Genomic DNA, 24,589 nt, shown 5'->3' on the forward strand with positions numbered 1-24,589 from the left:
TTCCCACTACTTGTTTCCACTTTTGCAAGTTGGGTCTCTGATGGATGATTGCTACTAAAAGGTTTAAGAGTATATCATGTAGTGCTGCAAAACTATCATTTAACAACCAGTAGAACCAATTAAGTCTTACCAAAATTACTTAATAAGAGGCATATTAAGAATGTTATGTGGAATTGTTATGAAGGATTACCCCCATAACCTTAAGATGCTCTGACATACAAATACACATACAAATACACATAGCAAGGCACACATATACAGATAACACATATGGTTAAAGCTAATTACTCCACTATTACTGGGTTTTAATGTCCTTTCTCTTCCATTTTTTAAATAAAGTATTCTGCCTATTTTGCTACTCCTAACATTAGGTAGTTGCTTGGATATACTTCAATGGTTCTATTCCTCAGAGTATTTTATGAGTCCACATATGGCTTTTTCTCTGATGTTAGCAAAGGCTATACTCCTTGAAACTATTTTTGGCCTCAAGTGATTACTAATATGAACCTGGCTGGAATGTCTATCTCTGTACCTAAAACTCTCTGAAACTGGCTTTCCAATTGGTGGATGGCTATCTTTCTTTAGGTGAGTAGTTCTTCTGTTAATTATCATGGCTAAGAATGAGGTGGCAGGAAAGAAAATCTTTCTCTTTCACTAAAAGATGAAAAGTTGGGTTCTTCCTAATTGCTATTCATTGATTCCAAATCTCAAGTCAGTTAACTTTTAGTTTACTTGGCAGTGCACTATTTTTCTTTTTTGATTTTCTTTTCTTTTCATTTTTTTGCTGAGGTAATTAGGGTTAAGTGACTTGCTCAGGGTCACACAGCTAGGAAGTGTTAAGTTTCTAAGGTTAGATTTGAACTTAGGTCCTCCTGACTTCAGGGCTGGTGCTTTATCCATAAAGCACTATTTTTCATTTAATTATGTTGTTCTCTTTATTCATGGAACTTCTTTGCACGTCATAAAAGGATCTTCTGGCTGACAAGTTTTTGGTGATTTTTGTTGATGTTGTTTTACAATTAGTTTAACAACTTATCAGAGCTAGATACTAACTATAGCTAGAAGGTTCTTCCATTATCATTAATTCCGATTCCACAATTTTTCAGATATAAAATCTGAGGCAGAGAGAAGTTGAATGACCTGCATAGGGCACACGCATAATGGCAAATAGCCAAATGTCTCATCTTCAAACTCCAGATTCAGCACTTTCCCTACTGTATCACCCTTACTTTTTATGCTTTTCTGATTGTTTTAAAGGACAGTACTTTATGTGTAGTTTGTGAATTGAAATAAGTTTGTCTGCTGTGTCAAAAGAGAATTTATCAATTGAGATGTTTATAAAATGTTATGAATGAAAATATTTTGTTAAAAAGTGTTTATTTCTTTTACACGACTAGAAGGCTCTAATATACAAGTCTTTGGCCACTTTAATTTCTTGATCACAATCATATTTTCTAGTGCATTTTTCTCATCCTTTCATATGCCTAACAACAGTGAATTCATGCATTAGCCTTTGAAGCATCACATTGAGTTATTCATAAAATTTTTGTATTTCTTCATCCTTAGCAACATTTGTTGGCACATAAGCTACTATTATTTTAATCAAGGTCTATTTCTTTACACTTTGTGAGCACTGAAAGTCTAGATGACCAAGTGTCCCATGATATACCACTTCCTGTTGCCTTTGGGCATAGAATGAAATGAACTCTGCCAACTCATTTATTCAACTCTTTGAGAAGCTGTTTTTTTTTTTTTTTTTTTTTTTTTTTTTTTATTAAGTCACAACTTCTTTAAGTCTTCTGGCTACATTTCTAATGAGAATGTCAACATGACCACGGGTCAATTCCTTTAGTTGTGAGTTATGTCTGGTCATTGGACAAAGGTCACCATTTATGATGAGAAGAAGATTGCCAAAGAAATCACTGGAAGATTTGCTTCATTTCATATCTATTTATTTTCCACATCAGTTATTCTATGAAAGCTTCTGGAACAATCTAATTGAGCTAATTCTCACACTGAATTTTCCAGTGAGAATAATTGAAAGTCTCAAATTGAAAGTAACATTGCTTAAATGAATAGTTTGAGATGGTCTAACAACTGAATGACACCACCTCTTCTCTTTTTCAGAATATCATTGACTTTACTACAGATACAGAAGGGTATTGCCTAGGACTGAGAGCTATTAAAAATAATCTGCTTCACTAATTGTAGGGGAAAAAAATTCATCACTTAATATAATAGCATCAGGTTAAAAAAAAAAAAAACAGAGGGCACTAAGTTGTACATAAAGATCCCTGCAATTTTGCATGTATAACCCATTTTGGATTGCTTATCATCTCAGGGAAGTGCTAAGAACAGGTATGAGGGAGGGAGGGATAGAATTTGAAACTCAAAAAAGTAAACAAATGTTAAAAATTGTTTTAACATGTAATTGGGAAAATAAAGTATTATTTGAAAGTTAAAAAATAAGATCACAAATTATTTTATTGTATTTTTCATTATCTTATTACATATTTCCAAAATTACATTTTTATCTGTAATTATACAGCATAATAGTCTGTATTTGACATTTTGATTTAGTAGATAATCTTCTGACCATGAGATTCTCTGATTCTTGAATGAGAAATGTTAATCTTTTAGACCCTTGTTTAAAGCTTTTCTAGTCTATAGAATCAATTTAGATTTTTGGTCTTCAGGTATTTCCAGAGTCACCTTTATGCCACAATAAGGAGGATCTCACCTCATACTTCAAGGAAAAAAGAAATGAGCGCATACTGATTTTTAATTTTTTCTTAGCTGCTCAATCCTTGCTTGTGGCCTAAATGCACGCTATATTTCTCAAAAATAAAATAAAATAAAACAAGAAACTTCATCCTTTGCATTTTTTCATGCTATCATACTATCTTTCTTCTTCCTTTGATAGTGAAACTCTAAAAAGAATATTTATTACTGATAGAGTCTAACTTCTTTCTCTTATTTCTCAAGTCCTTATAATCTGGTTTTCAACTCCATCACTGCACTGAAAATTTCTTATTCCTTTTTAAGACAGCATCATTCTCTTATCAATCCAGATTTGTGACTTAAGAGAAATGTTTTTAACTTCATTTCTCTTTCCTCCCATAATCAATGAGTTCCCAAATTTTGTTGATTCTACTTCTTCTACATCAATTGCTTCCATTCATTTCACTCTTTGTATAATTAATCAATCACAATTATACATTAAGCACCTACAAGGCAGTGGAAATTTAAACACAAAGAATAAAACAATGTCTAAGGTCACTGAGATAACATTCTAATGAGGAGAAAACAAGTAACATAAAAATAGATACAGCAGTCCAGGTGACAAGAACAAGAAGATAGTATTTTCTCAGATCCCTATAACCTTTCAAAGTTCTCTTATCAGACTTCTAACTAAGGAAAACTCATAGAAGTTTGAGAAGAGAAGTTTGAAAGGGATTGTAATGTGAATGCAAGTAAAGGAGTGAGGGAAAACTTAGGAGAGAGGCAAAGAAGAAGAATATTAAAATGAGGTCATTAGGCAAGCAAACATACTGAACTTGAAAAAAAGATGCACAGAAATAATATAATGCTCATAGACCTACTAGATCACAACAGGACAGAAATATCAATGCAATAGTGAAGGAAATAATAAGAAAAGAATTGTCCCAAGATTCTAAATATAGAAAATTAAATTTAATTAAAAGAATTTACAGATTACTTCCAGGAGAAAACAAACAAACAAACAAACAATGATCTGTAAACTCCAAAAGACTGAGTGGTTAAATTTAATAATTCAGTTCAGAAGCAAGTTCTACAAATCTTAAGGAGAAAGACTTTTCAAATATAAAGGAAAGGACATTGAAGTAACACAAGTCTATTCTGCACCCACTAAAAAAGGTAAGGAGGAAAGGAATTATGTGTTCAAAAGGTTACTAGAACTCAGAATGTAGTCTACAGGACAAAATGTGGACATTTAATACTAAAAAAGAGTTTGAAACATTTTTAGAAGAGATTATTTGCATCTCCTGAAATAACAGAAATGCAGAAAAAGTAAATAAATTGCAGTCAAAGACAGAAACAACAATAGAATGACAAAAGAAAGAAAATTGCTTTCTATATATATATCCAAGGGAATGGATGAGGGCAGTAACAGTGAAGAGATGGACAAGGAGCATGATAGGTGTAGCTGGCTACATTTCACCTATAAGTGAATTCTTCACAATCTAGATTAAATCCAGGATCACACAGCTAGTAAGTGCCAAGTGTCTGAGATCCAATTCTCAACTCCAAGGCCAGTGCTTTATCCACTATGCCAGCTCCTGTGAATGGTTCATTTAAAGAAAGCATGGGAGGTGGGGAGACTCTAAGAAACAGAAAGGAATGACAGATATGCTAGAATAAAATCAAGGACTAGTAATGAAGTAAAGGTGAATTCTGTCGTTCCAGAAAGATAATAGCTTTAGGGGAGGGAAGAAGGATCAAAAAAGGATGGTGGGGATCTGGGGTAGAGAAAAGATGCCTTTCTTTGGAGTTGAAGGGTTCCACTCATGAATGCTTACACTGGAATAAATCTGAGGGAACTGTTTTTTTTTTTTTTTTTTTAAATCTACTTGTCTTGGGAGGGAGGGAGGGAGTTACATGGTGGAATAGGAATGCACACAGAGAGATTTCCTGGCAAATGTAGGGGGAAAAAGATGAAGAAAAGATTAATGGAAAGCTGCGAAATCAAGAGCATGGTAGGGAAGAGGACCCAAAATGGAAGTAATATCTTCACTGACACAAATGACATTTTCTGGAAGTAAGACACAATTTAGGTGTTTTGGGGAATATTTGGCTATAATGATAGCTTGATTTACAAGAAACAAATTCCATGCTATGTAACATTCACTTGGGTCCCCAAATGCAAACTGATGTTTTGAAGAGTATTGGAAAAATAAGAACTTAAAGTCAGAATTCAACCTATAGGAGAACAAAAGAACAAAAGAAAGACATCAAGGAGTTACAAAGAGGACTTTTTTCTTGGATTATCTAGAGTGGAACAAGTAGAGACTATGTAGGAAAGGAAGCTGCTTTGGACTAAGACTCCCAAGCCCCAAATATCTCATCAGCATAGTTGAATAAATTTTATTAGTTGGATTCCTTTGTGTTAATACTTTCAATTAAAATATACACACTCATGAGAAGACTGCAGGTAAAAAATAGAGAAGGAGGTCTTCTACCTCAAATGTCATAAAGGAAGCAGTGGGACAAGCTCACAAAAAGGGAAGGGTATGTGCTAAAGGGAATCTTCATCAACCTGGACATTTTGGAGAGCAAACAATTTTGCCTTTAACTTTCTTCCTAATGATGAGATGAAAAGTATCTTCTGGCTTCAGAATAAATGACACAAGGACATTGGGGGCAGGAGAGACCTAGGTTATCCCTGTTAGTATGTTCAGGCATGGGGAGCTTGAAGTGAGTGTGAAGCCTGGGAGAGGACTCAAGATAATTTTTTTCCAGCCTTGTACTTGAACAACTTGCATCATGTGTGGGAAGTGTGAAGGCTGACTAAATAATAGACTTTGATTCTCTTTGACTGGCTACCAACAGGTCCCAGGCTAAGCCCCATTTGGTCATTGTTTGAGTCTGTATTGACTCAGAATGAATGTAAATAATAATTATTTTTGCTTTGGCAAGAAATCCTGAAGGTCTTCTACTTCCAGATATATTTATTTATTTATCCATTCATTCATTCATTTGTTTGTTTGTATTTTGGACTAGATGAAAAAGGCCATTCTCTCAATTTCTTACTACTCTTAATTACAAATGAGGATAGTCTTAGTCAAACTGAAATCTGTTGAAAACCTTAGTTTAAAAAGATCAAGGTTTTCCACTGCATCCAAAACCATCTCTAGTTATCCAGCTCAATATTTGACTACTGGACTCAAATGGTTCTGGAGGGGAAAGTGAAGCAGGTGACCTTTGCACGACCCTTCCTTACTTAAACCCAATTCACTTGCCTGTTATGGCACCACCTCCCTGATGGTCCTCTTCAAGAATGAAAAACAAACAACAGACTCCACTTCCCATCCTTCTGATTAATTTCTTGATATTGTTTGAGAAGTACCCAGTTATTATTCATCTCCTGCATCTACTGATAGGAACTTGAATTAGATAGTAAACTGAGGGTAAAAACATCACTGGAATAGACATAGGATTATCTGTTTCAGGTAATTAGAAAATGTACAAAGGTACTTCTTGTTTTTGAGTACAAAAAAGGCAGGTTAGGGTCAAAGCTATTAGTCTGTATCCTCTTTTTCAATTTCCTAGGCTAGTTTCAATGCAACTATTGTTAGTTAAAATATTAGAGGTTAAAAACAAGTTATAATCTACAAACATGACCTTAGGTTCTTGAATAAAACATGCTATTTTTGGGAAAGACATGACTTTACATCAGAAACAAATCCAAAGATTTAAGTGTTTGAACATTACTCTTGTGGAAGAAAAAAATTAAAGGCAACTATTTAATAAACGACCATAGACTCCAATCCAGATGCAGTTAGCATATACATATATGTATATATACATACACAAATGCACATGCACACACATATCTAAGTATAGTATGCTTTGATATTAATTTATATAATATATAATAACTTTATAACATTTCTCTCCAGTCAGTGAGGAGAAATAGAAAATTGGATTACTTTTCTTTAGGAAAATATTATTTCAACTAAATTATTTTTAGTAATTATTGTATATTTATTTATAACCCCTTCTTGTTCTCAAATGAGCATCAGTTGAATTTAAATCCTTACTTCAAACTGTTCTCTTTTTGTCTATGGCAAACCATTCACTTTACCTTATTTTCCTTGCCAGGGTGTAGGAGTGGGAAAAATAAAACTAAAAGCTGAAACCTCTCTTTTTTTCTCTGGAATCTATTTTTGTGTGAAACATTGGAAAGTAGTTACATAGTTTTTAGTGATACCTATATTATTATGGATACAGATGAAATTTGCCACATTAAGCACTAGGTGGCAGAATAAACTAGGAGCTAAACATTTTTAACATTTTTCAAATGATTAAAATACTATACACGAATACAGATAGACATATCCAAAATGAAATACATACACACATTATTCATATACACACATATACATATATGTAATATTTTCTCTCACTTTCATCTCTGCTAATCATAATAACATAATAATCTTTAAAAAAATAAGTTAGTCTTTTAATTCACTGCTGAGATTCATATGATATCATATCATCCCAGAAAATCCTATTCAGAAGGTACTGCAAGTAAACTTCTAAAATGACATTTTTCTATTAAAAGCTTTCATTATATGAAGTTATATTTTGTTCCTTGAGCTATAGATTTCTAGGTAGGCCTTAGTCTTAATTTTCTTCTGTGCACAGATCACACAATATTATCTGGAGAAATATTGCTCCTGAAATAAGTTAAGAATATGACCTGATGATTTTCTGTAACTATCAAAGGAGATTCTCTTGCTTTTGGGAAGATAATATTGCTTTTGGGAGGATAATGCTAGATTGCATTTATTCAAAAATAAATCAAAGGAGCTAGAATGGATTCTTATCTATTCCATTGAGAAAAACAACAGTAATTCCACAATTGTTGTCTGAATACATATTGAAGCATACTTTTTTAAACATTATTTTTCTTGAGGGGCTTGTGGTTTAGGTGGGCTTGAGCTCTATTTTTTTTTTTTTTTGGTCTATATTTTCTTTCATATTGTGATTATCATGGAAATGTTTTGTATGACCACACACATATAAGTTATATCGAATTGCTTTCTTTCTCAACACAGTGGGGGTGGGGTGGGAAGAGAGGAAGGGAGAGAATTTGGAACTCAAAGTATTAAAAATGAATGTTAAACGTGCTTTTACATATAATTGGAAACTAGAATACTAAATAAATTCAATAAAAATAAAATACAACTATACTTTTCTTTTTTCTTTCTTTTCTTTTTGCTGAGGCAGTTGGGGTTAAGTGACTTGCCCAGGGTCACACAACCAGGAACTGTTAAGGGTCTGAGGTCCGATTTGAACTCAGGGACTTCTAATGGCAGGACTGGTGCTCTATCCACTACACCAATTAGTTGCCCCTACAGCTATACTTTTCAAGAAAACAAAACACAAAGTTGACAGAAAATAAAAAGTAGAGAGTTAAGAGAGCACTATCTAATGACTATGTGGGATAGTGAAAAGAAGACTTTGGGTCAGAAATTTAGGATTTGAATTCTGACCTGACATTTACTTATTTGCTCTGTGACTATGGGCAAGCCATTTAACCACTATACCATAACATCCCCTTTTGTAAAATAACAAGAACAATAACTAGTATTTATGTAGTATTTTGCAACTGTATTATGTAGTATTTTGTATTTGGATTATGTAGTATTTTAAGGTTTATGAAGCACTTTACAAATATCATCTTTTTTTTTTTTTTGTTATTGCAACAATCTTGGAAATTAGATTTTAATTTGGGAAATTAGCCCCATTTTATAGATGAGGGACCAAAGACATCAAGAAATTGTAAAAAGCCCAATGTCATACTTAAAACCAGATATGAACTAAATCTTTCCAACTCAAGGTCCAATCTTTTATCCTTTATAGTCCCTAGCAGCCTCTAAATAAAAATAATAGAACTTTTATTATCATTATCACAAAATTGTTGTGAGGAAAAATGTTGCCAACTTTAGTATGAGTCACTGTTATCCTTAACACTGCAATCTAATAAATCTTTGATAATAAAATTCTGAAATAATCAAACAAACTGGATTCAATTCTATTTAAAAATATCTGTCAAGCATAAGCATTGCAATATGCTCGATAGTAGCGATACAGAATTGTTGTAGTTGATTTTTTAAGAAATCATCTGTTTCTTAAATTATGGACACTTTCATACTATTAGGGGAACAATCACATATACAGTAATAAATATGATGCAAGGTATATATTGAGGTCAGTATAATTAGAATGAAAGTAATAAAATGCTTCATGAAAATTTGAGGAAAGAAAAAATTGGTGCACATGTTGGAGGAGGTTAAAGAAAGCTTTACACGAAGTGGTTATATGAGGGTCTTTGAATAGACTGATTTCAATTGACAAAGATGAGAAGTAAATACATTTCCAATATAGCAGAAAGACTGAACAAATATAAAAAGGCAGAAGGTGGCAGGGTGAGATTAGGGAATAGCCCTTAATGCAGTTTGAGTAGAACATGTAATGTGTGAATGAATGTAATTTTAAATAAGGAAAGGTAAATCGGAGCCAAACTTAAATGTTATATTATATTCCATAGGTTAGATAATAAGCCACTGAAAACTTTTTTAATGGGGAATGGGAAAATCAAATCTGTACATAGAGAGATTATTTTGATAGTTGAATGAACGATACTGAAGAAGGGAGAAAAGATTCAGGAATGACAGTTAAAAGAATTGTTAAGATGTGAATTTATGGTCTGAAGTAGGATTGTATAAGTGAAGTTATAGGAATGAATTGATATAAATGTGTCTTGGATGAGGAATTGATAGATTCTTATGGGATGGATGAACAAGTGAGAGAGACTAAAAACCTAAAAATAATTCTAATGACTCAAGTCTGGGGGACTGGGAGAAGAATAGCCTAAAGGAGTTTGTAGAAGTCTCAGAAAAAGATAGATAAGTGATGAATTCTGCTAGAGGCAAGGCATCTAGGTGACAATGTCTAGCAGAAAATTTGGGATATGAAACTGGAACTAGATATGAAGATAATGAAACCACTTCTATAGATTTGGAAATAATATGTATAAGAGTTAAACATTAAATTCATAGAAGACATTGTGAGATATTTGGGATTAATGAATGGTTTTGGGAATTGGAAAGTGAAAGTCATTTAGTAAATGACTTAACCCAGGGTCACAAAGCCAGTATGTATGTATCAGAAGTTAGAACTTAGAACAAATCTTTTTGATTTCTAAGTTACTTCTCTGTCCACTATATCACACTATTTTTCTATAGAAAACAATTACTTTTCTAGATACTTAACACATATAAAACAGATAGAAGGGATCCTTGAAGGGAAAGGCACTAGTAGATATGAGGACTAAGAAAAAGACTCTTGAAGAAAGTGTTATTTGGAGGAAATTCTAAGGGATTCTAAGAGGAGGAGATGAGGGAGAAGTATTGGGGACAACTTGTGTAGAGGCATAGAACCAGGACATAGAGTTTTTCATGTGGAGAACTCAAGTAAGCCAGTCTAACAAGTCTGTAGAATATGAAGGAGAAAAATATATAAGAAGGTTGAAAACATAGGATAGGGCCAAGTGGGGAGGAGTTTTAAATACAAAGAAGTTTATGTGTGATCCTAGACCTTAAAATTTCTCCTTTGATGTTTACTATGTATGTTCTTAAAGAAGTTACTTAAATTCCCTTGGTCTCAGTTTCCTTATACTTAAAATTGGGGTGCATGGATTAGATGGCTTCTGGGGTCTCTTCCAGCCCTAGATCTATGTATTCTATTATCTTAACAGGGAGTTACTTGAATTTATTGAATGGGGTTGGAGATAAGCATGATCAAACCAGAACTTTAGGAAAACTAATCTAGTAATTTATTGGAAGGTGGATTTTAATAAGGAGAGAGGTAAGGCTGGGAGAGCAATATGGAGACTTTCAAATAGCTCCTGGAAAAGGTAATAAGCTTAGTTGATAGCTACATGAGTGGAGAGAAGGAAGTATATGCAAGAGATGTAGATATAAAACAAGACTTGGCAAATTAGTTGGAAATGGGTGAGTGAAAGTGAATGTCTTGTGTGACATTTAAACTATTAATTTGGGTGACTGGAAAGTTGGTAATGCCTTCAATGATAATGGTGAAATTCAGAAGTTTGGGGTAATATAATGAACTCTGTTTTGTACATGTTTAATGCAAAGTGCCTTCAGGACATCCAGGACAAAATGCTCAATGGATAATTAATGATACAGAATTGGCACTCAATATAGAGGCTAGAACTGAATATATACATCTTGGAATCACTTGCATCAAGAAGGCAATTTAATTTATGGTAACTGAGAAAATAGCTTGTAGAGATGGTAGGATCCAGTAAAGATATATTAATCATGAAGAAGAACATGAGGAAAAAATTGTACACAGGGAAGGAGTGAAAATTAGTTAGGGGGAGGGTTGGTGGGAATGTGCTAGAGAAGATAGGAAGTGATGAGATACAGGCATATATGTAATATATATGTAACACCTTCCTAGGATTTATCCCCTATCCCTTACTCACAAGTTTTTTTTTCCATAGGCTGTTCAAGGTATTCTGTGGATAAGTATCTCTGTATCTCACAAGTTTCAACCAGTGTATTTACCTTTAATAGTCAGCCACAGGACATAATTAAATTAAAGCAAAAAACAGTTACTGAGATGAAACTGTAATAGCAAGTTCTATTATAACAATCTTCCTATAAAACTGAAGTATACTCTCCCACAAATATACATGGTATTAATTAGAATAGTGAGTGGTCATACAAAGGTAACTATTAAGGAGATAGGTAACACATATAGCTCAAGAAATTCATGCTCCTAGTCTCACAGGGCCCTGATGTTCCTTTCCCTTCCTATAATATCACTAGGCCTTTTTCTGCTGATAGCAGTTTCTCTTTATTGGGTGAATATCTATAATATAATATATTATGGCCACAGGGAATACTATAGGGGCATAGTAGAGGTAAGGGAAACCCCTCCTTTTGAATTGCAGAACTATTTGTTCTGAAGAATTGGATTCTTTTGTCATAACTGAGTCTTTTCTCAGCTGCCAGTAGTCAAACTTTTCAGTTAACTGCCATGATTACTATGTAAGGGATATATCTTGCTTTTTTTAATGGCTGAAATGCATGTGATCTGGTCTTTAGTAAGCCAATGCTCCGCTGTCCCCTACTGCTATCAAACTGGACTTAACTCTTCTTACAGCATAGACAAACCTTTGAACGTCCTTTAAGACTTTAAAACTTAATTACTTCTTTCCTTTGGAAATTTCATGACCAATCCAGGGAAGGGAGTGGTAGAACTTAATTGATTGATTAAGAGTGCTTGGATCAACTTCTTATCACTTCTTATATTGAAGGGCTAACCTTAGTGAGGAATATGATAAAGCACAGTAGATTGGGAGTGATGTCAGGAAGTTATGAGATTAAGTCCTGATGGGAACTTAAAAAAAAGAAAGAGTAAGCTTGAAACAACTGTGTGATGAAGGGCATAAATAATTTTTAAAAGATGATAAAAGGATTTCTTTCTTTGATTGAAGGTCATACATTTATGAATAAAAAGATTGTTGTTCAGTAATGATGGCTCATCTAAAGTTAGATAGAATGAATTGGTTCCAGTAATTCCTTTAGCAGTGATCTGTGGTTCAGAAGTTGTATCAGAGAAGACAATTAGTAAGGAGAGTCCAGAGTCAAGGATAAAAAAAAAAAAAAAAAAAAAAAAAAAAAAAAAAAAAAAAAAAGGTAGATTGGAAGTTCCTTGAGGGTAGTGACTGCTTTTGGATGTGCTTTTGTATTCTTAGTGCCTAACATACAATAGATACTTGAATTATAATGTTGAAACATTTGTTTATTCAATCTAAAATGTTTATCATGTGTTTTTATTGCTAGATCCAGGAAATATAAATATATTAGAGAGAACCAGCTTATCAAAAGTGATGTGAGAATTCATTGTAACTGTCCATAGTGATTCAGTTTTTTACTCAGTAAGAACAACAAAACCAAAACAAATCTACATCACTGTTATTCATATTTATAGATTCATGGCAAGGATTGATATAATATGAATTTTACAGACTCCTCAAAATGTTCAAAAAACAATAAAGACTTTGAGTGAGTCAAAACGTTAGGCATAAGATGAAATACATAATACATTTGAGAAAAACATTGCCTTTGCACTATATATGTATAATGGAACAAATCCATATGAGTCTATGAAGAAGAATAGTCTAGAATGACCTCAAAATAAAGATGATGGGGAAGAAAAATCAGAAGTTAAATGATCAAGAATTAAGCTTAATTTCAAGGCCAAAAAAGCTGCACACAACTATTTTGGTAAAAGGCTTGAGACCAAAAGGGAAGATCAGATCTCAAATATGACTTGGCACCTAAGTTATAAAAGAAACAGAAGTACAATTCTGAATAATAAATCATTAAGAAAAATTTATCAATTCTTCAGGCACACATGAAGTTCAAATTAGCACTCACCTTGAAGAAGAGACCCTGGAACTCTCTAAAACTCCTTGAAGGAGAGCTTCTCCTTGAACCCTGTGTCTGTGGGACCCCATCCCACAGAGGAAACAACATAAACAGCTTCATTCTGTTATCTAAGTGGGATTTGAATCAAAGAGATTCATTCAATTTTATTCAAATTTCAGCCTAAGCTGAAATCCAGCTTGTAGATAAAAAGAGCCAACTTGAAACAACTCCTTACAGAAGTTCTAAACATGCCATGCCATGCTATGCTTTGCCATGCTATGCCAAGGAAGCTTACGCCCACTGGAACAATATTCTCTTCTAGTACTACCCTCTCTTTATCCTCACCTATTTAAACTTCACTTCTCTGCTAGAACTCCTCCACTGAGGAATTGAACTATTCTTGCATATTAAAGGCTGACTTCCCAATGCCAATAATAAATCTCTTTTATTAGTCTAGCCTTTTTGGGTCTGTAAATTCCTTTACAGAGAATCTCTGTGCCACCAAAAGGAATTCCCCAAACTCCTTAACCTTGCATAAAATCCCAAGAGTGTATAGGGGAGCCAAACCTCTCCATTTGGTTCCCTGAACACTGAACCTGCCACTAGACCATATCATTTAACTCCCACCACCAGAAACCTTAATCTCATTTTGGTTCCCTAAATCTAGACCTCATCATTTGGTTCCCTAAATGGGAATCCCAAAACCTAAACCTCATCCATCTAAGATTTCCATGAAAAGAAGACTAGAAATGTCTATAGAATCAAAGGAAGAATTAAAAAAACCCAACCAATTCTCCTGACATTTCAGAGGTTGAAGTGAATTAAATAGATGGGACCTTAGAGACCACTTATACTTTAACCCTCTAATTTCCATACTAAAAACAAACAGGAAAATGAATGCTTATAAAATTATGGCACCCCACTTTAAGAAAAGTAAAGAGAACATTCATGAGAAAAAAGATGTCTATTTAATAACATTTCAAGATGAATGTGAAAGTTCTTTCCACATGCTCCTTTCGTGTTCCCCCTCCCCCATTTCTCTCATTTAGAGGCTTGTGGTAGTCTTGAAAAACATGGAGATCATAAATTCAAATGCTAATTTTGATTCCTGCTACTTAGCTAATGTTGTACAAGTAACTATTTTTTCACTGGTTTTTTATTTGTTTTTGTTTTTGCTATTGTTATTTTTTCCTTTTGAGAAATGAGAGATAATCTTTAGGGTTTCTTCCATCTCTAAATCTTAATTCCATTTTATTGATAACTAAAATCCTTTAACTGTGTGGGGAAGCTTTCCTTTCACAGAAATAAAACTTAAAGCAAATTCTCAGAACTTTGACATATGGTAAAAGAAAAGCAATTTTCAACCACTGACATCTGGTGCTTTTTGGCAATCAGTTTTGATAAGAAGAGATGGGGGGTTATTGTGACCATACTATATAGATATACAGAAGATGTCACTGAGAAAGGAAAGGGCTCAGAAACAGAAGACTGAAGGAAGTTACATTATTTACCATTAAGTCTTATTTCTTAGTTATGAGGCAAATCAAAAGATTCCAAATGTGAGTGATTATTCTTAAAGCACTTGTCTAAGTCTCCCTGCCTTTCTGTCCTTCTACAAAATATTTTTCTCCTCTCACCTACATTTTGTATAATGATGTATATAAAATGAGGATCAGTTATATGACACAGTGGGTTGAAGGCTGGACATGAAATAAGGAGGACCTGAGTTCAAATTTGGCCTTGGACATTTACTAACTGTGTGGTTTAGGGGAAGTCATTTAATCTCGGTTTGCTTAAGTCCCCTGGAGAAAGAAATGACAAGACACAAGTGTTTTTTGCTAACAAAACCCCAAGGACAGTACTAGTATACAATGGAACAATGGTTCATGAAGAGTTGGATACACTTCAACAACAATAGAAAAGATAAACTTGCTGCTTAAATAAAATCTTTTAAAATTGGACTTTAAAAATCCTTAAAAAAACTTAGATTGGACACTTTTAAAATCAATCTTTCTTCACCTAAAACCAATGTGCTTTAGAATAGATGGAGTGTTCTTAACTAAGATAATAGCAAATAGACAATTTGAATAACTAAGGTTAAAATAATATATTTAAGATGATGATGATCTGGTTCTAAACTTTTTATGAGTTCTTATAGGAATAATATGCAGATAAGTCATCATATTATTACTGCTTAATAGTTAATATTCTGGAGTCTATTGTGCAATTAGGTAAAAGATCTCAAAATATAAATTCATCTCATCTAAAATTCACTGAAAATATCTTTTAGTCAGCTCCAAGAACAAATTTGACAGCAGAAGTAGCAGTTTCCATCCTATTTCCATGGGGTTTAGATGTTTTTATCATCATCGCAATTCTTGTTACCAATAAACAAGTGTTTATTAAATGTCTACATTATATCAGGTACATACTAGAGCAAAGAATAAAATAACTTCTTTTTCAAAATGCTCAAATATGTCTAATCTTCATGTACAAATGCTACACTAAGTGATATTCCATTATTTTATTCATTCCTGCTACAGAATTTGCACATTCCCCTCTCCCCCCAAAATAAACCTATATCTGTTAACTGGGAAGAGCATTACAATTATTTGTAAAAGAACCTAGCTATCTTTTTTTCTAATACATTTATTTATTTTTAATATGCATTGTTTCATGAATGATGTTGGGAGAGAAAAATCAGAGCAAAAGAAAAAAAAAACATGGAAAAGATGAAAAAACAAGTGAATATAATATGGGTTGACTTACTTACATTTAGTGTCCTTAGTTATTTTTCTGGATGCAGATGTCATTTTCTGTTCAGAGTCTATTGGGATTGCTTTGAATCACTGAATCACTGAGAATCAAGTTTTTCATAGTTGATCATCACACATTCTTGCTGTTATTATGTATTGTGTGCTATTGTGCAATTGTTACTGTTATTCCTGGTTCTGCTTGTTTCACTCAGCATCAGTTCATGTAAATCTTTCCAGACCTTTCTAAAATCAGCTTGTTCATCATATTTTGCAGAATAATAATTTTCCATTACCTTCATACACCACAACTTGTTAAGCTATTCCCAATTGATGGGCATCTATTCATTTTCTAATTCTTTGCTACCACAAAAAGGGCTGCTACAAACATTTTTGCACATATGGGTCCTTTTCTCTCTTTTATATTTTTGGGGGGGATACAGAATATTATTTCAATAATATATTTCAAATAGTTCTGGTAATTATGACTATCTCTAACTAGAAAAGCACTGAACTAGGAGTAAGCATGCTTGGGTTAGTCTATATTTAATCTCACTGAATCTTCCTTATTTATAAAATGAAGGGGTTGGGCTGAATGATCAGTAAATTCTCTTTCTGTTGTAATATAAATGTTTTCATTGAATCCATACACATGGAAAAATGGATGCTAAATATATATCTAAAAGGAAATAATCTAAATAAAAGAGCAAAATCTCTGGTTTCAAGTAAAGGATTTTATATTTAAGACAGGGAACTAGTTTGAATTATGACAACAAGCTATCTAAAATATGACATACTCTGTATTGAGTTAATTTCCTCTCATTAAATTTTAAATACCCTAATAGACCTGAGTCAGGGCATATCTCTGTCTAAATACAATGGAATCTATTTTCATTTGAATGCACAGGAAAGCTACATTCATAACTCTCATTCCTAATGGGAATTATGTGAGTAGATTTTCCTTTTTTGTATCCTGGGAAGACTATTTCTGGAAGAAGTTATTTTTTATTGACTGAATTTTTATTAATAAATTGGAAGGCTGTTGTTTTCAGAAACTGCCGATTGCTCTCTGGGAGGAGATCTGCTGTCTCAACTCAATCTCCCAGTCAGACTCTTTTTCCTATAGAGAGCCATCCCAACTCTGACCTAGAGAAAACTCCCTCTCCTTGCTCAATGTTGTCTTCTTTTATCTTCCCAGAGAATGGGCTTGTGAGAACTCAAGGGCTTGTGGGAAAATTACTTCAACCAACCAACTTGCTCCTTTTAAAGGTTGTGTAAACTCCTTTTCATATGTAAACTCCTCCTCAGAAGTTCAAAGGGGTAAATTCTAAAGGCCGGAACCAAAAGGTGTGAACTAGAGAATTGTTAAGTACTGGCTTAGCATTTAGTAAGAACCTAACAGAAGACCCTTGTTTCTAATAAGAAAATAACTTTAGACCTACAATATTATGTGCTTTCTGTCCTTTGCAATTTATTAAAAGTGTACAAGATGAAAAAGTTAAGCAATTATCTAAATAAATATCTGGTTGAATATTTGGGGAAATATTTGGTTAAAGAAATAGAATGCAAAGCATTTTACTTAAGTTTTATTCAAGTTTGCTCCTTTAGAATGACCTTTTTTGACCAGAAATTAGAGTGAAAACTAAGGAATTCAAAGTGTTATGCAGAATGGTTTTTTTCCTAATAAACAGAATTCTGCCAGTTTCATAAATTCTCACAAATGATTTATGTAATAATTAATTACTGTCAGAAAATTCATGAATTCTTATCGACAATAAAAGAAAACACTTTTTAGTAAATTTAATCAATGTATTGAATGCCGAAGATATAGTAATTCTATCAATGTCAAAAGGACAGAAACAAAAGTCTTACTAAAAAGGTAAACATTGTAACAGTTGTAATGACATATTCTAGAAACTTGGGCTAGCCTCTCAAACATATAGCTCTATAACATGAGAACTGTCTTCTAATATTATCAGGCAATTAGCAAATTATCTTAAGTTAGCATGCATAGAAACAACTAACACTGGAGGGATCCACTGCTTTATGTACCTTACATTTGAAATGTCAGTTCTGAAGAGTATTAACAATGTGAGTTGGGATTTGCTTTAGGGCAGCAAACTGCAAGTCACTAAGAGGACTTTTAGCACTAAGTGTAGCATCTAAATAACCAGATTAATTGATTAAAGTAAGAAGCTAACAGATAGAAGTTCTTTCATTACTCAGTTCCACTGTCTTAATTCTTCCACTAAATATGGCCTCCCCAGGTTTCACAAGAAGGACAAATACCTTGAATTTTAGATTTCCCACTTAAAACAATGCCAAGAGGCCAAGTCCTTACTTTACTTGGTGTTGCAAGTTGAAAATTTTCAAATACCTTCTCTGTTCCTCTGTCTCTACTTACTTTTCAAAATAAAAATACTCTGCTTAATTGTTTTTATTCCAGGCTCTAAGACTGATAATTACAACTTTCAATAGACATTGGGTTAATAGTTATTTTTATATAATTATATATTTATATATGTAATTGCATAATTCTTTGAACCTTCTTAAAATATACTTTTAACACTGATTAAAGTCAGGTTCATATTAACAATTAAAATAGCAAGAAAGAGTGGACACTTTTTTTTTTTTTTTTTTTTTTTACAAATTTCTTTGTGACTTATATTTCCCACTGTTCCAACTATCTGTGTTTTAGCTGGCTTCCAAATCCTTCCTCTGAAAATCACTAACTTGACTATAACTTTAATATTACATTTGCTTGAGGCTATTGATATCTACCACTTAAAATCCTGGTAAGGTATTATCCACATTTCCCCCAGATCCCAACACCTCAAGCTCTCTTTCCTTCCTTAATACTCATTGGTTTAATACTTGACTTAAAATTTTGTTCTTTTCCCCCAACTTATACAGAGAACTCCAATAAATGTATTGATTTTTCCTCAATTACCTTAATCACCAATTCAATTTACTTACCTCTCATGAGCTACTCCTTCACCCAAGTTCAGCTTCACACAAAGAAACTTTTTTTTTTTTTATTCATTTTTCCAAATTATCCCCTCCCTCCCTCCACTCCCTCCCCCCATGGCAGGTAATCCCATACATTTTACATGTGTTACAATATAACCTAGATACAATATATGTGTGTAAATACCATTTTCTTGTTGCACATTAATTATTAGCTTCCGAAGGTATAAGTAACCTGGGTAGATACACAGTAGTGCTAACAATTTACATTCACTTCCCAGTGTTCCTTCTCTGGGTGTAGTTATTTCTGTCCATCATTGATCAACTGGAAGTGAGTTGGATCTTCTTTATGTTGAAGATTTCCACTTCCATCAGAATACATCCTCATATAGTATTGTTGTTGAAGTGCATAGTGATCTTCTGGTTCTGCTCATTTCACTCAGCAACAGTTGATTTAAGTCTCTCCAAGCCTCTCTGTATTCCTCCTGCTGGTCATTTCTTACAGAGCAATAATATTCCATAACCTTCATATACCACAATTTACCCAACCATTCTCCAATTGATGGACATCCATTCAACTTCCAGTTTCTAGCTACAACAAAAAGAGCTGCCACAAACATTTTGGCACATACAGGTCCCTTTCCACTCTTAGTATTTCTTTGGGATATAATCCCAATAACAGCAATCCTGGGTCAAAGGGTATGCACAGTTTGATAACTTTTTGGGCATAGTTCCAAATTGCTCTCCAGAATGGCTGGATTCTTTCACAACTCCACCAACAATGTATCAGTGTCCCAGTTTTCCCACATCCCCTCCAACATTCATCATTATTTGTTCCTGTCATCTTAGCCAATCTGACAGGTGTATAGTGGTATCTCAGAGTTGTCTTAATTTGCATTTCTCTGATCAGTAGTGATTTGGAACACTTTCATATGAGTGGAAATAGTTTCAATTTCATCATCTGAGAATTGTCTGTTCATATCCCTTGACCATTTATCAATTGGAGAATGGTTTGGTTTCCTATAAATCAGGGTCAGTTCTCTATATATTTTGGAAATGAGACCTTTGTCAGAACCTTTCTTTTTAAAAATATTTTCCCAATTTGTTACTTCCCTTCTAATCTTGTTTGCATTAGTATTGTTTGTACAGAAACTTTTTAGTTTGATGTAATCAAAATCTTCTATTTTGTGATCAATAATGATCTCTAATTCTCCTCTGGTCATAAATTCCTTCCTCCTCCACAGGTCTGAGAGGTAGACTATTCTCTGTTCCTCTAATCTATTTATGATCTCATTCTTTATGCCTAAATCATGGACCCATTTTGATCTTATCTTGGTATATGGTGTTAAGTGTCACACAAAGAACCTTATCATTAACCATAGATGTACTACCTCTGCATTCAATAATTTTGAAATTCCCTTATCTAACCATAATCTATTGCCTTCATTTATATAACCCTATTCTTTCCTCCAATTCCTTAATTACTCAATTCTTAACAGGTTATCTCCTCTGTATTAACCATTTTTTTCCCCACATTTTGACTCCTTGGTCACAAATCACTCCACATTGTATTCCTTTCTTAAATCTCTAGCCCTCTTATAACTTCATTAATTTTGCTCACATTCCTCAGTCTTGAATCACTTCCTTTATTTGTTAACTTTGTTCCTGCACAAATGCTACTAATAAAGGTAGAAAGTAACTATTCTGACTGGATCCACTACAGTTTTTTTTTTTTTTAATACAACCTCAACTGGGCCCTTATTGCTACTAGGTAATTCCATTATACTTCCTTTATCAGCTCACTATCCTACTCTCCATAACTGCTCTTCTAAACTTTTTTGTTCCCCCTCAAACCTTCCAAATCTACCTCTCACACCACTCTCAGTTGTGAACTTTGCTTCATACTTTACAGAAAAAAAAATCAAACCTTTCACTGTGACCTCCCTTTTTTTTCTCTTTTATCTCCTATCACTCAGATGCCTTCTGCATCTTTCTCCTCCTTCACCTTGTCTCACATAATGAAGTAGTCTTATTCCTTTTAAAGATCCTATTCCATTCCCTTACCTCTAAAAGACTGCTCTTTTGTCATTGCTCTCTTTGATTTATTTTTAACCTCTCCCTGTCTGCTATCTTATAGATATGCCCATATCTCCCCTATCCTGGGGAAAAATACCTACTTGATCTTTCCATTCCTACACACTATTGTTCTATATTTCTTTTCCCCATTGTAGGTAAATTTAAAAAGATTATAGGCAATAAGTGCCTCTACTTTCTCTCCTCTCATTCTTTTCTTAAACTCTTACAATCTAGCTTCTGATCGCATCATTTTACTAAATTGGTCTCCAAAGTAAATAATATTATTTTTGTTTTTGTTGTTGTATCATTTAAATTATGCCTAACACTTCATGGCCCCATTTGGGTTTTCTTGGCAAAGTTGTTTGAGTGGTTTGGCATTTTCTTCTCCAGCTCATTTTACAGATGAGGAACTAAGGCAACCAGGGTTAAATGATTTGCCTAACTTCATACTGTTTGTAAGTGTTTGAGGCTGTACTTGAACTCACAAAGAAGAGCCTTCTAACTTCAGATCTGGTATTATATCTATTGTGCCACCTAGCTACCCTAATTGACAAATGCAATATAGCCTTTTCTCAGTCCTCATTTTCCTTGTCCTCTCTGTAACTTTTGACATTGTTGATCACTCCCCCTTGGTATTTTTTTTCCTCTAGAACACTACTCTCCCCCGGTTTTCCTGCTACCTATGTGATTATTCATTCTTTCTCTCCTTTGCTGGATCTTTCTCTAGATCACACTTTCTACCTTGTCCCTCAGACAGAAGTTCCTTAGACTTCTCTTTTCTCTTTTTCTTCTACACTACTTCATTTGGTGATTTCATTAATTCTCATGGATTTAATTACCATCTTTAGTTTCTGATTCTCAAATCTGCTCCAATCTCTCTACTGACCTCCAATTTCATATCTGCAACTATCTTCTTAAATTCAATGTGTTTGAAATAGAAGTCATTAGCTTTCTCCTTGAAGCCCTCTTCACTCCTACCTTCCCTTTTATTATAAAGGCCAACACAATTCTCCAAGTCCCTCAGATTCACCACCTAATTTTTTTATTTCTTATTTCTTATATGCAACCTATTGCCAGTCTGCTGATTTCACCTTTGCAATATTATTGAATGTGTCCCTCTTTGTACTCTCCCATTGCCACCACTCTAGTGCAGGCCTTTATCATCTCATAACTGGTTTATTACAATAGCTTATTGGTGGATTGACTTTTTTAATCTTCTTATTCTAATTTAATTTAATTTCACCCACTAAAGTGATTTTTCATAAAGCACAATTGCATTCATGCCATCTTCTATTCAATAAACTCCAGTGGGTTCATATTGCTTCTCTGTAAGATACACATACGCATTCTGTATATGTTTGGCAGAAATGTTTCCATTTCTCAGACTCTAATTACAAAGGTAACATCTACATGGATTTAATCCTTCCATGAATTTAATGGACACAGACTAATTTTTTTCTCTATAGGTTTTTTTTTTCCAAAAGAAAGCATTATTATCCATTAATTTTTAGTGTTTTCTCTAGAACAGAACATTTTAATTTTTCCTTATGCAGAAGTGCTTTAAGTTCTTTCAGAGAATTTTTAAGAGAATCTATGCTTACTACATTTAAAGTCAGATCTCAGCCTTGGAGGCATCTTGTTCCCTAATCAAACATCTCATCCACCTATTGGCAAATTTATTAAGGCTATTTTAAAAGTTAAGCCTGCTAGATTTCCTGTTTCCAAATATAATTGAACCTGATCCTGCCGACACTCATCTGACGTCCCCTTAAACTTCTTTAAGGACCTTTCCTTCTTTTACACTGGTCTCTCTCAATACACTAGTCTCCAGCCTCTCTCCTCCTTGTCCTGCTGCCAAATGACTCTGACTTCTCTCCTTCTGCTCTCCAATTCTTACCTATGATTATCTCACCACAAAACATTCAGCAATCACCAATGGTGAGAACAGCCATCATCTAAATATATGCTAATAGAGCCATTGTCTCACATTGAATAGGTAGCCTTAAGTGTTCTCTTGTCTTATTCAGAGTTTCTGCTCTCTACATCTCCTACTTTCTTTTGTTTTAGAATACAGGTGCTCAAGCCCGCCCTAACTTCTCAGGGAAGTGAGAACCCAAAAAGGATGTGATCATGCCTCCCCTGACTTTTCAAGGGGGTGAAAACATCAAAAAGGACATGGTCATGCCCTCCCTGACTTGTCAAGAAGAGAGCTGAAAAACACCAAGGGAAGTGGGGAATCAAGCCAGATATTGTTAGCAGGTTTCTGGGCTGAAGGATCTTACTAGACACAGGTATACACAAATCCATTAGCATAAACATAAAGCAATATAGCACAGGCTAGTAGTGATGACTTTCCCCACAGCCAGTGCAGGCTCAATGTGGTGTAACAAACATGACTTGTACCTGTAAGTAGTGATATAACAAACAATATGAATCAATATGGTATTGTAAAAGATTTCCAAAAGTCCTAGAAGGAAGGTATGTAAATAACAATCACGCATACATTTCCTTCACCAACCAAGAGATAGTACAAAATCAATCTATTGTCCATTGCTTCATGTGTTAGGGAATCCAATGATCCCTACAAGTTTTTGAAGTCCTGTAACAATCTTTTTATTTGTTAGAGAATCCAATGATTCCTGCAGATTTTGAAGGCCTGCAACAGTCTCAGCATGTGTCAGGGAACCCAATGATTCCTGAGAGTTTTCAAGTCTTACAACAATCTTATCATTTCTCAGAGATTCCAATGATTCCTGCAGGTTTTGACATTTTTTCATGTCTCAGGGATTCAAGTGATTCCTGAAGGTTTTGAAGTCCTGCATCAGTCTCATTAATAATTTTTGATGGCCATGAGTCAATTGCCATAATTGCCATGCTCTTTCAGTGATGGGCGCAATCAGTGATGGAACCACCTGATGTATCTTGGGACTTCTTCATTTCAAGGGTATTCTCCATTTCTTTCTGATGGACAAGGTGAATACAGTTTATTAGCACCCATCTGATTCCTTCTCCATCTGTAGAGATACAAGCAAGCCCTCTCCCCCAAGCAGTTAATGTATCTGGTCCCTTTCATTTATTATTTTCTGAATCTGTCCACATTACCTGGCGATTATCTAAAGATAGTGAAGCTGCTCACACTGGACACTGCCCTTCTGGTGGGTTATAAAACCTGTCTTCTGGAGCCAGTGCATCTTTATAAAAAAAATCAAGAAGTTAATTGTATAAAGAACTAAATTTAGAAGTTCTCTAGGGTTACCTGTGGCTCCCCCTTTCTTTTGTTTTTGGAGGAGAGTTTGATGTCTGTTTCTCTTCTCTACAATTGCCTGTCCTTGAGGATTGAAAGGTATGCCAGTGGTGTGTAAAATCTGATACTGTCCACAAAAGTGTGCAAAATGTTTATAAGTCTATACATGTCCATTATCTGTTTTTATTGCTTGTGGCACACCCATAATTTCAAAAGCTTCTATAAGGAATTCAGTGACCTCTCAGGCTGTCTCTTTTGCTGCTGGTATTGCAAAAGTAAATCCTGAAAAAGTATCTACTACAACATGGATAAAAGAC

General features: G+C 34.0%; 1 protein-coding gene across 3 annotated transcripts in view; it reads right to left on the reverse strand.

Annotated features, from left to right (window-relative positions):
• The window catches only part of LOC141560943 (endogenous retrovirus group K member 5 Gag polyprotein-like), a 139,268-nt gene that overhangs the window by 60,906 nt on the left and 53,773 nt on the right, over nt 1–24,589 (reverse strand). Inside the window, exon 2 of one of the 3 annotated variants that reach the window (XR_012487913.1) lies at nt 20,148–23,989. The exons of the other annotated variants lie outside the window; for them this stretch is intronic. The gene's annotated coding sequence lies outside the window, so the exon portion shown is untranslated. Of the gene's footprint in view, nt 1–20,147; nt 23,990–24,589 lie in introns of those variants that run through there. 3 annotated transcript variants of the gene reach the window in all.

Source organism: Sminthopsis crassicaudata, chromosome 3 (genome assembly GCF_048593235.1).
Source record: "Sminthopsis crassicaudata isolate SCR6 chromosome 3, ASM4859323v1, whole genome shotgun sequence".
Classification (NCBI taxonomy): Eukaryota; Metazoa; Chordata; class Mammalia; order Dasyuromorphia; family Dasyuridae; genus Sminthopsis; species Sminthopsis crassicaudata.